Genomic DNA, 15,248 nt, shown 5'->3' on the forward strand with positions numbered 1-15,248 from the left:
GGAATCAAGAATGTGTATGTATACAAATACATATGTATATACATAAACACACACACATATATGTATACACATACACACATGGACACATATATATACACATACATACTCACGTAAGCACGCCTGCATGCGCACGCGTGCACACACAGACACAGGGTTTTTATGATAGTGAGGGGTTGGCAAAATAAAGTCAAAATAAACCTTCCAAAACCCATTGCCTTACCTGGGGGAAATTATCTACTGTTGTCAGTTCTCAAAACATTTGAAAATAAATGTATTCCTTATGAGCTCAATATTCAATTCCTTTGAAGACAGTAAGGCTTACTTGAGGAGCCCTGGTGGTGCAGTGGTTACAGCACCCAGCTGGTAACCAAAAGGTCAGCGGTTCAAAACCACAGAAAGATGTGACAGTCTGCTTCTGTAAAGATTCGCAGCCTTGGAAACCTTACCGGGCAGCTCTACTCTGTCCTGTAGGGTCTCTATGAGTCAGAATGACCCCAACGGCAGTGGGCTAAGGCTTATTTAAAGTTCAGCTTCAGACATGTACCAAGTCCAATCTATACTGAAAGTCTAAATGCTTTGCTTCCTAAATACTAGTGAGGTATAACTGGCATGCAATAAACTGCACATAAAGTATGTCCTTTGATAAGCTCTGACCTATGTATGTGCCCGTGAAACTACCTCACATATGCAGCACCCTCCAGAATGTCCTCATGCCCGGGGGGTGCTTTTTTTAATAATTAAAACGTTGGGTCGGTCTTTCGCATAATTACCTAAACACAGCACTATCATACTGACCGGTATGTTCAGCACGCAGTGAGAAGACCTGCCAAGGTTTCAAAGCTGTTCATTCATACTTACGAGTATCAGGTAGTAAGGGCTATGAAAGCCGCTGAGGAATAGAGTGACTGCGTTCTGGTTAAACTATGGGACAAAGATTCAGCTTCACAGGATTTTAAAGCAATAAAAGCCAGACCATATTAACTCTGATTTTAATACTACATGAGATTACTTATACAATGCATGATCAGGGGAGTACAGAAGCTACTTTTAGAACTCTTTAGTGTTGTTGTTTGGTGCTGTCAAGTTGCTTTCAACCCCGTGTGACAGAGTAGATCCGTCCCGTAGGGTTTTCTAGGCTATAATCTTCACAGGGGAAACCCTGGTGGTGTAGTGGTTAAGTGCTACGACTGCTCACCAAGAGGTCAGCAGTTCAAATCCACCAGGTGCTCCTTGGACACTCTATGGGGCAGTTCTACTCTGCCCTATAGGGTCGCTATGAGTCGGAATCAACTCGGCGGCAGTGGGTTTTGGCTTTTTTGGAATCTTTACAGGACCAGATAGCGAAGTCTTTCTCCTGCAGAGCTACTGGGTGGCTTTGAATGGCTAAACGTTCAGTTAGCAGCTAAGTGCTTAACTATTGCGCCAACAGGGCTCTATTTCCCACATGAATATAAATCACTCTTTGAAAAAACCAACCTTAGTAATAACTAACAAAAAAACTAATAGGAACATACCCAAAAACCAAACCAAAACCCACTGCCGTCGAGTCAATTCTGACTCATAGCGACCCTATAAGACAGAGTAGAACTGCCCCATAGAGTTTCCAAGGAGCGCCTGGCGGATTTGAACTGCCGACCTCTTGGTTAACAGCCATAGCACTTAACCACTATGCCACCAGGGTTTAATAGGACATAAGGGTTGGTTATTTTCCCCCTTTGTCAACTTTTACATCACACACATCACTGTAAGTTTATTACTTAGACAGAGATGTTGTTATAGATTGAACTGTGTCCCCCCACAAAATATGTGTTGTGAATCCTAACCCCATACATCTGGGATGTAATCCCATCTGGGAACAGGGTTTTCTTTGTCATGTTAATGAGGCTATATGAATGTAGGGTGTGTTTTAAACCAATGACCTTTGAGATATAAAAAGAGCAGATTACGCAGAGCGAGAAACAAGCAGATGGGAGAAGACAGACATCACATGAAGATCTCCAAGGAACCCAGAAACAGAAGCTGAAAAGAGACAAGGACCTTCCCACGGAGCTGACGGAGAGAGAAAGCCTTCCCCCAGAGCCAGCGCCCTGAATTTGGATTTCTAGGCTCCCAAGCTGTGAGAAAATAAGTTTCTGTTTGTGAAAGTCATCCACTTGTGGTATTTCTGTTATTAACGGCACTAGCACACTAAAACAGATATCATGGTAACTACATTTTTCCCCAGGAAAATCAACTCAAGATGATACACTGAGCCAGGAACTAATGTTAACCTGAGGGGCTTCCCCTTCTCATTTGTTTGAAGTCCTATACATCATTCCAAGTTATTTAAATGTCGATGATATTGTAGCTCTAATTCCCAGTTCAAAACGGCTATATAGCTGGGTGCTAGCCAAAATTGCCTAACTGCCAGGTCCATGTATTGTCAGAAAAGGAAATCAGAGCAGTTGAGAAGGGAAAGGGTTGAGTGGAGGGACACCTCCCTCAGCTGATCCTGCTGGAATCAGTGACAAAGGGGAAAGGGGAACTGCCTGCTGCGGGCCACGGAGGGCCCTGGGCTGCTCGACCCACTAAACGCTGTTGGAGGAAAAAGTCTCCTGAGAAGGTCGCCTAAGTGGGACCAAGATCATAAGGGCTAGTTACAGATTAAACATGACGGTGTCACGGGTCAGAAAACGAAAGCCAGTCCAGATAACTTTCTGATATGAACATTTTAAAACACTAGATTTTGTTATTGAGGACACTTGGAAATTTCCACCTCTGGAACCTATTAAAAATTACCTCAGTCTTTGCTGTAATGCACCTTGCAAAAAAAAAAAAATTTTTTTTGGTGGGGAAAAAGCTGGAATTAGACTACACCTGTGAAGTTCTGCTCTCACATATTTTGTGCTCATCCTAGAATATCTTGTTTTATTTACTGAATAAATGAGACAAAATAACAGGTAGAATAATAGGCTTAAAACAGAGATGTTGCCTTTTTTACATCCGGCATTGAGTCAACAATGACAATGGCGGATGATCGACATATCCAATGACATTTTTTTTTATTATTAATGCCACAGAACTGTACATTTAAAAAGGAATGGCAAATTTTATATTAAAAATATTTTCCTACCAAAAATTACAAAAAAAAAAAAAACTTTGATATCCCCCCATTTCATACATTTCACTGAAGAATGCCGTTTATTTTCCGGGGACGCTATTCAGTGTTAGCGAAACTATCGCTTCCCTACCCACAAATCGTACGAAAATAATACCTAGGAAGAGCAGAATGGGGTAAGTCATTTAAAGAGCCAGTCTGGAAATGTAATAAATACCCTACAGTGTGCGTACATTCTTTTCCTGTCAACATCGTGGTATTTTAAATAAATTGCTTTTTTTTTTCTCTCCAACAACAGCACTGTAAGAAAAAAAAAATTTTTAAGAAGGGATTTTTGTTGTTATTGTTATTTATTGTCTTCTTCCTAAATGCTTCCTGGGGATTCAGACTTCAAAGGAGCCTTTTCTGGCCTCCTGCCAAAGCCAAAAAGAACCTGAGGACTTCCCTGCATCCTAAAAAAAAAAACAAAACAAACACATCCTAAATTATTTTATTTATTAATCATCTCTCATCTCTTTAAAAACCAGATAAAAAAGCACATGTTGCTTTCATGGTGACATGTGCAGAAAAGTGGCTGCAGGGAAATCTAAATCATTTCCCTCAGAACGCAGACCTCTTGCCACGACTGAGGTCAGCCAAAGGAACTGTGTGCCCACGCACTTTCCCCCCTTTTTTTCTTTTATCTCCCAAACCTTAAAGGTTGTAAGATGCCCAGCAGCTCAGAGGCCTGACCTTACCACAAGCAGAGAACCAGCAAAGCCCAAAGTGAAATCCAAGTTCGAATGGATCCTTTCAAGACTTACCTAAAAAAAAAAAATTTTTTTTTCTACCTAGAGGAGCCTAAACACAAGATCCCCCAGAACTATTTAAAGATTAATATATAAAAGCATGTTAGAATCTATCTTAAATGACAGAAGATTTTAAGAAAAAGAAACCGATCGCCACGAAGAAAACTGTGTTCTGAGACCTGGCAGCGCAAAATGGAAAGAAATCATTCGTTTCGGCTAAATTGCTTTCATAACTCTCCGCTTCGTAAGCTACTGACTCCTGTTAGATTCGCTCAGCCCACTCAGTAACTCGATTCTCCCTTCACAGAGAGCCACTTGAGGGAACTCCTCCTGGTCAGAATACAGAAATAATAGCTTTAATAAGAGTACAGAGACTGGGCTCAAAGTTGGACTCCTTAAATCTACTGATGTTTGTTTAGAATGACTCAAAACTAAAAGGAAGGATTTTGTTTTTGTTTTTGTTTTTCTCATTGTGCTTTAGGTGAAAGTTTACAGCTCAAGTTAATTTCTCACATAAAAATTTATACACATGTTGTTTTGTGACATTAGTTGCAATCTCCACAATGTGACAGCACACTCCCCTTCCCACCCTGGGTTCCCTGAGTCCATTCAACCAGTTCCTGTCCCTTCCTGCCTTGTCATCCTGCCTCTGAACAGGAGCCACTCATCTGGTCTTGCGTATCTGATTGAACTAAGAAGTACACTCCTCATGTGTATTATTTTTTGTTTTATACTCCTGTCTAATCCTCGTCTGAAGAGTGGGCTTCAGCAGTGGTTTTAGTTCTGGGTTAACAGAGAATCCAGGGACCACAGTTTTGGGGGTTCCTCCAGTCTCGGTCAGGATATGAAGTCTGGTCTTTTTGTGTCAATTTAAATTCTGCTCTGTACTTTTATCCTGCTCTGTCTGGGACTCTCCGTTGTGTTCCCTGTCAGGGCAGTCATCAGTGGTAGCAGCACCATCTGGTTCTTCCCGTCTCAGGCTGGTGGAGTCTCTGGTTTATGTGGATCTTCAGTCTCTTCGGCTAATATTTTTCTTGCGTCTTTGATGTTCTTCATTCTCCTTTGCTCCAAGTGGAATGAGACCAATTCATGCATCTTAGATGGCCACTCACAAGTTTTAAGACCCCAGACGCCACTCACCAAAGTGGGATGCAGAACATTTTCTTAATAAACTTTGTTATGCCAACTGACCTAGATGCCCCTCAAAACTATGGTCCCTGGATGCTCTGTTAACACTGCTAAAAGGATTAAATAAAACAGACAGAAAATCCATAAATAGGTGCTAGTAGGCACAATATATAAATCCTAGTTTTGGTGAAGGGGATATCAGCTATTAAAAGGCAGAAATTACTTCTCGCATTCTGAATCACTGAAAACTTACATCTAATACTACAAAAGCCATGCATACTAGTGACACTTATTACTCAGTATTAATTATTTTTGATACTCTCAAGCCACTAAGATCAATTTACCAATTTTCTAAAAGAAAATAATGTCTTTCTTATAAACAGTGAAAACTTATACACAAAAAGGGAGGTTTTTTTTAGCTCAGTCCTTATGATATAAAAACTGATTTCTCCATTTCTCAGTGTGTCACGAATAAACTTGATTTACGACTGAGTATCTCAGCAAATGTGGCCCAGACTTTATAACTGACCCAAATATGCTTCAGCTGAGTGGCACACAATGCCCGTCACTTTTCAGTGATGGGCACTCGGCTCTTCATTAGTTTTTCAAAGTTTTACCACTGACAGAAAAGGTATGTGAATACAACCATTATATCAAATCCCTGAGGATGCTAAAAGGCAAACTAATAGTTTTTTACTTGTACTTCAAAGATGCAATATGTACCAGACCAAAATACTCAACAAGAGGGACCGAAATGATATTAAAGCCATAAAATGGACTATCATGCAGGCATTTCAAAGGATGCTTTTAACAGTGTTCAATAGCATGAGAAAACACATTTTAGCAGTTAAAAAAAATGCAAAATTGTATGAACACATTGTCTGACCCTCTGCTCCACCTTAGGGTCTTCTGCACTGAATGGACGTGTTCTCTCACCCTTCTGCATAGCTGAGTGGTTCTCAAAGTATAGTCCCTCAGGGTAGGATCGTGGTCACTACCTAGGAACTTGTTAAATGCAGATTCTCAGGCTCCGTCCCAGGCCTTCTGAAAAAAGAAACTCTGAGGATAGGGCCCCGCAACCTGTGTTTCAACAACACCTCCAGGGGATTATGATGCCCACGAAAGTATGAAAACCACTAGCTACTTCTTGATCTTTCTTCAGGTCTCAGCTTAAACAACGCCTTCTCAGAAAAGCCTTTCCTCACCCAACCCATCCTGACAGCTTAAATGCGTCTCTAGAACTCTCAGACCAACCAAGACTTTCCTTCCACAGCAGTTAGAACAGCTTGCAAGTACTTATTTTTCTGATTAATCTTATTAGTGTTTTTCCTCTCACATCAGACCATTCTCAACCCTAGCTGCACACTGGAATCACATGGAGACTCTCAAAAATCCAGACGCCTGGGCCACACTCCAGGCCAGTTAAAACGGAATCTATCGAACTGTGATTCCACCGTTCAGCCAAGGCTGAGAACCACTGCACCAGGCTTCATGCGTCTCAAGGTGCAGGTGGCCAGTAAATACTTGTTGAATCAATATGTACTTTTATTTATTTTGTGGGTAGGTTTTTTGTTTGTTTTAATCTTATATATGGTACAAAATTCCAAATGTACAAAAAAGGGTTAAGTGAAAAGTCAGTCTCTTTCCCTCTCTATCACCCCACTCTGAGGCAACTATGATCAACAACGTGTTTCTTCAAATGATTAATTATACGGCAATGCATACAGAAAAGACCAGATACTGGGTGGCAGAATTACTAATTTTTTCCCTGCTTCTTTCTATACACCTGCATTTTGGGTAACACATAAATGCACACTGCTTTCAATATCAGAAAGAAGGCACCCTAAGGATGGCTCTGTGTGTGTGTGTGTGTGTACCCAGAGATAGTGAGGATAAGACAGGGAACAGAGGGCCCCCCAAATCTGCAAACAAAGTACAGGAAATGGGCTGGGGCACAGAAACAAAGGCATTCCCCAGAACAATGGGACAGGGTATCAGAAAACAGCCCACAAACTTTATTTTAAAGTTGTCTTACAGAAGCAGCCGGATAAAACCAGCCCCAGGGGCGTGCGCAGAACGTCCACCTGTGACCGCTGAGTGACCTTCCACCAGGGGCAGTGAGGGGCAGCAGCAGCCGGGAATTGAACTTGGGGAGTGAGAGACTGCACAGGCACGACACCCCATAAAAAGTCCTACTACGAATCCCAGAGGTCTCCAGGACAGGAGCCATCTTAGAAACCCGCTGCGTGTGTACCTTAGTTAACCTATTCCCGCCCAAAACGGGCTACTTGCTAGAAAACCCCACCTATGCCTGTGAATAAACATGAATCTTCTCCCACCCAAGAACTTTTAAAAACTCAGGCAGGTCCTTGTTCTGTGAGATGAGGGTAAGCGTTGCTTTAGGCCTTCCTCGTCTCAGCTCGCAAACCTCTTCAATAAAGCTTTGCTTGTATGGAAAACTCTACGTACCTTACACCTGCTCATTCTTGACCAGTGAGAGGCAGGAACCTTATTCCGGGAACAAGGAGGCAGGGACACTGGGTCTGAGGGTTCTCAGAAAAACGGTCACTCAGAACGGTATTCTCTGTCATCTGGCTTAGGTGAATAATCGTCCAATTATTCCACCTGCTTTGTTCACGTTATATTTTCACTTCTATTAGATATTTGGTTTCTCCACAACTTGTACCAGAAACGGTGGGAGGGCAGAGGAAATGGAGATCCTGCTCATTTTGGCCCTGAATTAAGAACTGACATCATGGTTTATAGCTCTACCTTAACTGAATTTAATTAGTTCGCATAAGCTCCTCACCAAGACTGACCGTCTCTGGGTATCTTAACCCACTGTCATAGTGTCGATTCCAACTCACAGTGACCCTATGGAACAGAGTAGAACTGTTCCGTAGCGTTTCCAAGGAGCAACTAGTGGATTCGAACTGCTGACCTTTTTATCAGTAGGCAAGCTCTTACCCACTTGGCCACCAGGGCTCCCATTCTAGGTATATTCCCAGTCAACACCCCAGCGCCGTCAAGTCGATTCTGACTCATAGCGACCCTAAAGGGCAGGGCAGAACTGCCCCATACAGTTTCCAAGGAGTGCTTGGCGGATTCAAACTGCCAGGTATATTAAGAACATGAAAAGATCAGGATAGACCTGGACATGCTGGCTCAACCGTAGTTCTGTCCTCCAAAGGCCCTGACTCTCTTCAACCCGACCCCCTGCAGCTGGGCTGTAAGCCAGAGATGTTCTCAGGAGGGGCTGGGGTATGGGAAGGTCTTGAGACATAAAATAATGGACCTGGACTGCAGGTTGTTTGTTTCTTTAACTGCCCTTTGATGATTTCTTTTTACCTCTCTTACTCTCCAGCTCCGAGATCACTCTCCTCTGCTGCTCTCGGCCCCCTCCCCTCCACTTTGTTTCCATGGCTGGGTGGGAAATCAGCTTGTTAGGACTAAAATCTAAAATCTACTCTGATACCAGCACAAGAGCTCTCTTAGGAGGCAAGGACCTGAGGGTCAACGCTTGGGCTTCAGAACACTTCTTTAAGAACTTAGAGGCCTTTCCTGTTCACCTCCTGATCTTTGTCTCGTGTTACAGACATTGGAAACTGTGGAGAAATGATCTCTGGAGAAATAAAGCATTTCCACATTTATCACAAAACATTACTTAGACTAAGGCCAAGGTGTGGATGCCCGGTGTTGGGGGAAATATTCGGGAATTTACGTGGAAAGGACCAGGGGAAAAATTAAAGCTAATTTTTATAATGCATGGAAACTAGTTAGAGAACGACTGTGTACAGCTTACAGGGAGTCAGGCACTGGCCACTCCAGCTCTGGAAGAACCACCTGCCTTGAGCAGACCCTTAAGCCATTATCTTACGCTGTTTGCTAGTTGTTTTCCATATGTTAATTGTCTCTCCTAGACTGATGGCTCCTGAGGGCCAGGCCTTATCTTTTATTGCTTCAATTTTCCCCAGGTGCTGAGTCTAAAGTCTAATACTTAAATATTAGTTGACAGACTAAAACAGACTAGAGCAAAAAACCAACTCCATGTGATAATTTCACTGTACCTTGTGATGACATATAAAAAATTACTATAGCCAGCATTCTATGCCGATAAACGTTGGGATTCGTTGCCACTACAGCCATTGTTAATTACAAGTTTAATCGTGTGTTTTAGAGTAAGCTCACTTCCTTAACATCTCTTTTTGATTAAATTACTCACACTATGTATTGGAAACCCTGGTGGTGTAGTGGTTGAGTGCTACGGCTGCTAACGAAAGGGTCGGCAGTTCGAATCTGCCAGGCGCTCCTTGGAAACTCTATGGGGCAGTCCTACTCTGTGCCGTAGGGTCGCTGTGAGTCGGAATCGACTCGACGGCACTGGGTATTGGTTTTTTGGATGCTGAGAGCTCAGCTGCTAACCAAAAGGTCGGCAGTTCGAATCCACCAGCTGCTCCTTGGAAACTCTATGGGACAGTTCTACTTGGTCCTATAGGGTCCCTATGAGTCAGAATCAACTCGTGGCAATGGGTTTGGGTTTTTGGTTATTATACTGAAGGCCACAGTAACTTCTTGGCTCATCAAAATCTTTTGAATTTGCTGAAAAAAAAAAGGTGGTGGGGGATACTTTGACTGCTTAAGAAAAATATAAAATTATGAACTAGACCAACCTATTTAAGAATATGAGTTAACATTATTATAGCCGATAGACCAGATTTTCAATAATGATGAAAGAGAATGCACCCAAAGATTTTTTTTTTTTATGAATTTCATGAAACATAAACCCAAAAAACCAAACCTAGTGCCGTCGTGTCGATTCCGACTCATAGCGACCCTATAGGACAGAGTAGAACTGCCCCGTGGAGTTTCCGAGGAGCACCTGGCAGGAAAGGAAAAACTCCTACCTCATTCATTACAGGAGACCACTACTCACGTTAACAGTTCAATTTCATTCTATCATGAGAGCTAAAAAAGGAATGCCAGATATTTATGCTAAAAAGAAAACCCTCTCCAAACTCGCATTGATCGAGTGTAAGGCCTGTAGCTTCTTTTTTTTTTTTTTCATTCCAGCGCTAACGGAGTCAACAAAAATTTAAAGGAATATGGTATTTACATTGTAATTCAAGTTCACAGCACACGCAGAATGTCAATGGTAGAGTGGTGCCCCCAAGTGGCAAAATGAAATATTGCAAGACTCTGATGGAAAAGTTGGAAGCACTGTGTACAGCTGTTCCGTTTTGTCAAGTTCTTTGGTTAAAACTAGAAATAAATGCATGTTATATTAACCTAGACTTGACAGAGCCTATTAAAGTGTCTTGAAGACCATCTTGGACTCATGTTCCCCCACAAAGCCACTCTTTAGTACTGACAAGCAAGGGATAATCTGGTATGCAAAGGTATGACACACCTTCTCTATTACTGCAAAGGATTAGGGACCTGTCTGCAAAATAATGAAGGGAATCAGATCTAGTCTGATCTATTAAAGAAAGAACATTCATAACATTACAGAAATATTTATAGAAAATTATTCATCGTCTACCCACCTCTAACATTAACCAATTCCCTATGTTTACAGCCCGCTATACAAAACAAGGAGCCCTGATGGCGCAGTGGTTAACTGCTATGGCTGCTAACCAAAAGGTCAGCAGTTTGAATCCACCAGCTGCTCCGTGGAAGCCCTGTGGGGCAGTTCTACTCTGCCCTGTATGGTTGCTATGGGTTGGAATGGACTTGGTGGCAACAGGTTTTATATAATGCAGAATTTAAAACCTTACCTAACCAAAGTGTACGGACAACGGGTGATGCGTAACGTGCTTTACTTTCAAACTAGATGTTCAACTGGGGGAAAACCTGAAAAAAAAAATACGAGTTCAGCTTCCTGCCTCCATAAAAAAACATATGCATTAAATAAAACAATCAGCGATAAGTTGACTTCTTACACAACTCAAAGGTCAACAATTTCTTCTGGACAGTTCCACGGATATATAAAGGGGCCCTGCTGGCACAATGGGTAAGCACTTGGCTGCTAACTGAGGTCGGCAGCTTGAACCCACCAGCAGCTCTGTGGGAGAAAAGACCTTGCAATTTGCTCTCATAAAGATTACAGCTAGAAAACCCTATGGGGCAGTTCTACTGTCATATAGGGTTGCTATGAGTTGGAATCGACTGGAGGGCACACAACGGCAACAAGAGAGAAGTAAAAGAATAGATAACAGAATTGTTATAATCTCAAGAAAGATGCTTGAAGTTTTTTTAAATCACATGCCTACTACCTGAGTGTTCTTAGAAATTTTTCTCTCTTAAAAACGGAATGTGAAATAAAAACTTCCCTTTAGTAGCGTTCCAATTGCAGTTGTTGGGTGATGATTAACTATTAGGTTTTCTTTAATTATTCCCTTAACTTGGATTGTTTACAAAGATGTCAGCTATTATTGAGAGATAACTATGTGTAAGGCAATGCAATACATGTAGCTATATATAAACAGACACCTTATATACAGAGAATACACAAAGTCACTGTACCAAAAAGAACTGGTCGACATTCAACCATTTCAGGAGGTAGCATATGATCAAGAATAGATGATATTAAACGAAGAGGGCCAAGCTGCACTGAAGGCACTGACAAAAAACAAGACTCCACGAATTCCAACTGAGATGTTTCAACAAATGAATGCAGTCCTGGAAGAGCTAATTCATCTATGCTGAGAAATCTGGATGAGATCCATATTTGTACCCGTTCCAAAGAGAGGGTATCCAACAGAATGTGGAAATTATTGAACAATATCATTAATATCACACACGAGTAAAATTTTTCTGAAGATCATTCAAAAGTGGTTACAGCAGTACATTAACAGGGAATGTACCAAAAATTTAAGCCAGATTCAGAAGAGGACATGGGACAAGGGATATCATTGCTGATGTCAGATGGATCATGGCTGAAAGCAGAAAATACCAGAAAGATGTTTACCGTTGTTTTACTGACTACACAAAGGTATTCAACTGTGTGGATCGTAACAATTATGGATAATATTGCAAAGAGTGGGAATTCCAAAACACCTAACTGTGCTCATAAGGAACCTGTGCTTAGACCAAGAGGCAGTCATTCGAACAGAACAAGGCAAGCAGTATGGTTTAAAGTCAGGAAAGGTGTGTGTCAGGGCTGTACCCTCTCACCATACTTATTCAATCTGTGTACTAAGAAAATAATCCAAGAAGATGGACTATATGAAGAATGAGGCATCAGGATTGCAGGAAGACTCATTAACAACCTGCAATATACAGATGACACAACCTTGCTTGCTGAAAGTGAAGAGGACTTGAAGCACTTACTGATGAAGATCAAAGACCACAGCCTTCACTATGGACTATACCTCAACATAAGGAAAAAAACAATCCTCACAACTGGACCAAGAAGCAACATCATGATATATGGAGAGAAGATTGAAGTTGTCAAAGGATCTCATCTTGCTTGGATCTACAATCAATGCCCATGGAAGCAGCAGCCAAGAAATCAGACAACGCACTGCACTGGGCAAATCTGCTGCAAGAGATTTCTTTTAAACTGCTAAAAAGCAAAGACGTCACTTCAAGGACTAAGATGCGCCTGACCCAAGCCATGGTGTTTTCAATCGCCTGATATGCAGGTGAAAGCTGGACAATGAATAACCGAGACCCAAGAAGAACTGATGCCTTTGAATTACGGTGTTGGTGAAGAATATTGAAATATACCATAGACTGCCAGAAGAACAAACAAATCCGTCTTGGAAGAAGTACAGCCAAAATGCTCCTTAGAAGCAAGGATGGTGAGGCTTTGTCTCACATACTTTGGACATCTTATCAGGAGGTACCAGTCCCTGGAGAAGGACATTATGGTTGGTAAAATAGAGGGTTAGCAAAACAGAGGAAGACCCTTAATGAGATGGATTGACAGAGTGGCTGCAATAACGGGCTCAAACATAGCAAGGACTGTGAGGATAATGCAGGACTGGGCAGTGCTTCATTCTGTTGTACATAGAGTCACTATGAGTCGGAATCGACTCGACAGGACCTAATAACAACGACATCTTATTTAACCCTTATTAGAATCCTATGAGGTATTATTTTACCCATTTTACAGATGACAAAACAGAAACTCAGCTTAGGAACCAGCATAACCCTAACCTCACAGTTAAGAACAGGCATGGTTTTACTCCTTGACCTGTCTACTTTGAAAGCCCGTGGCCTTCACCCATCACAGTACTGCCTGCCTTCTCTTGCAGTCTAGGATTTTGTGTGCAGCCACATCGATGCCCTTCATGATTTTAGCAGAGAGTTCCAAAATCAAATGTCTATGAGGCTGGGCAGGTAGTAGAAAGGTGTGACGCAGGTGGGTGTAAGACACACTGAGGAGAGGTGGGAATGTGGCTAACTGGAGAGCCCTGGGTCTGTCTAAAAAGCAACTGCCACCCAGCTCCAGGTGACTGTAGCCACGCAGGCACCAATGCTACCAAATCTTTTGATTTTTTTAGAGAAGATGTAAAGCTCAATTTTTATGAGAGCTGCCCATTTTTAAATACTGGCAACTAATTTAGATTAAAAAAGAAACACTGCAGGCCGAAAAAAACACATCTGAAAGCTGAACATGGCCAGTCTGTATTTAGAGATTCTGATGATGCATTCTTCCTTTCCGAGAAATTCGGGACTAGATCTTCTGGTGCCAAGTGATTTGGCAGTTATCCTCCCTGCAGACTCATTCCCCACACCTAGGCTTCATTTGCCATCCTCAGCTCAAGCCACATGCTGTAAGACTAGCTCATCTACATGAAGGATCACCAACAAACCACTTCCCAACCACCAGCCCCTTCTTCTCTCTTGTGCTTATTCTCAATCTCCCTCTCTTTCTTCTAACACACCCACACACTACACTCACCTACCATCTCAAGTCTGAAGCTTTCAAGTCCGGTCTTTATACTACTTTTTTACATCAACCTTTTAGCCCCTCCTGTGAATTCTCTGATACAGTTCTCCAGTGTGGTTTTTATAAATCCCAGGCCAGATGTATGTCTTACTCTCAGTGTTTCCCTAAAGGCTCTCTGTAATTGTCAGAAATGTATCATGCTGGTCTCAACGGCCAAAGAGTGCCTTTAGGACTTAAGGGGAAATCTTTTTCCGTAGGAGTCATAATGCATGTCCCAAGGACACCAGGAAAGTGACAGCCCTCTCACCATTCTTCTCCTAAGTGTTGGTTGAAAACCATGAATTCCAGATAATTAGTTACAACTTTAAAAAATTTGGACCCAGAGACCATTTAAAGGGTTGATTTTTAAAGGTATATCAGTTACTTTTACCTTTACAATTCCTATAACATGAAGAAATAAAAACATATTTCCCACATTGATTTTGAACTCATACTTCAAAATCCAATTGGCAAAAGTGGAAGAACTTGCAGTAGCCTAAAACCCTCTGTTTATGGGATGGAAACTAGGCCCTCTGGGGCTAAGGGCTGATTTCTTGGGTCATTCCTCCTTCTTTCTTTTCTTTTTAAAAAAAAAAAAAAAAAAAATTATTTATTTTTGGTGGCAATACACACAACCAAACATACATCCATTCACAACTTCTTCATGATCAGTTCAATAACACTGGTTACACACTTCCCATTGGGTAACTATTCTCAAGTCTACCCACACCGTTTCATCACTATGAATTTAGGCTCTCTGCCCCTTTAACATTCTTAGCTGTGCTTTAGATTAACTGTTGTCAGGTTCGGCTCATAGAGAGCATTCTTCATAGGAGCACTCCCTGCTCTGCTTCTGTTGTCCAAGTTTCTTACCTTCAGCTCCGACTCATTTTTCACTGCAGCAAATTCAAAAAACTTTAAGCTAAAATTCAAGGTTCACTCTCATCTGTAAGAGACCTACTGTCAAACAGTATTAAGTTTTTCTCTCCTCTAAAAGTTTATAAAATTCTAAGTCAAAAGAAAGAAGGTCCAAGGGAAAAATCAACATAAGCGAATCATAAGTGGGAGCTCCTGCTTGGTTTAAATATCTAACTTGAGGGCTGACTACAGTCTTCGAAATCTCTGTCGTTCCACAAAAAGCAAAAGAAAACTAATCCCACTTTCACTTTGGTACACTCTAGTCACCTCACGTGTGCATTCGCTTTGGCACACTCTGGTCACCTCACGTGTGCATTCGCTTTGGCACGCTCTGGTCACCTCACGTGTGCATTCGCTTTGGTACGCTCTGGTCACCTCACGT

The 15,248-nt window shown here is 41.8% G+C and overlaps 1 protein-coding gene across 6 annotated transcripts in view; it reads right to left on the reverse strand.

Moving 5' to 3' along the window:
* The window catches only part of NEK11 (NIMA related kinase 11), a 382,694-nt gene that overhangs the window by 363,481 nt on the left and 3,965 nt on the right, over positions 1 to 15,248 (reverse strand). The window lies entirely within an intron of this gene.

The sequence above is a fragment of the Elephas maximus genome, chromosome 27 (assembly GCF_024166365.1).
Source record: "Elephas maximus indicus isolate mEleMax1 chromosome 27, mEleMax1 primary haplotype, whole genome shotgun sequence".
In the NCBI taxonomy this organism is placed as follows: domain Eukaryota; kingdom Metazoa; phylum Chordata; class Mammalia; order Proboscidea; family Elephantidae; genus Elephas; species Elephas maximus.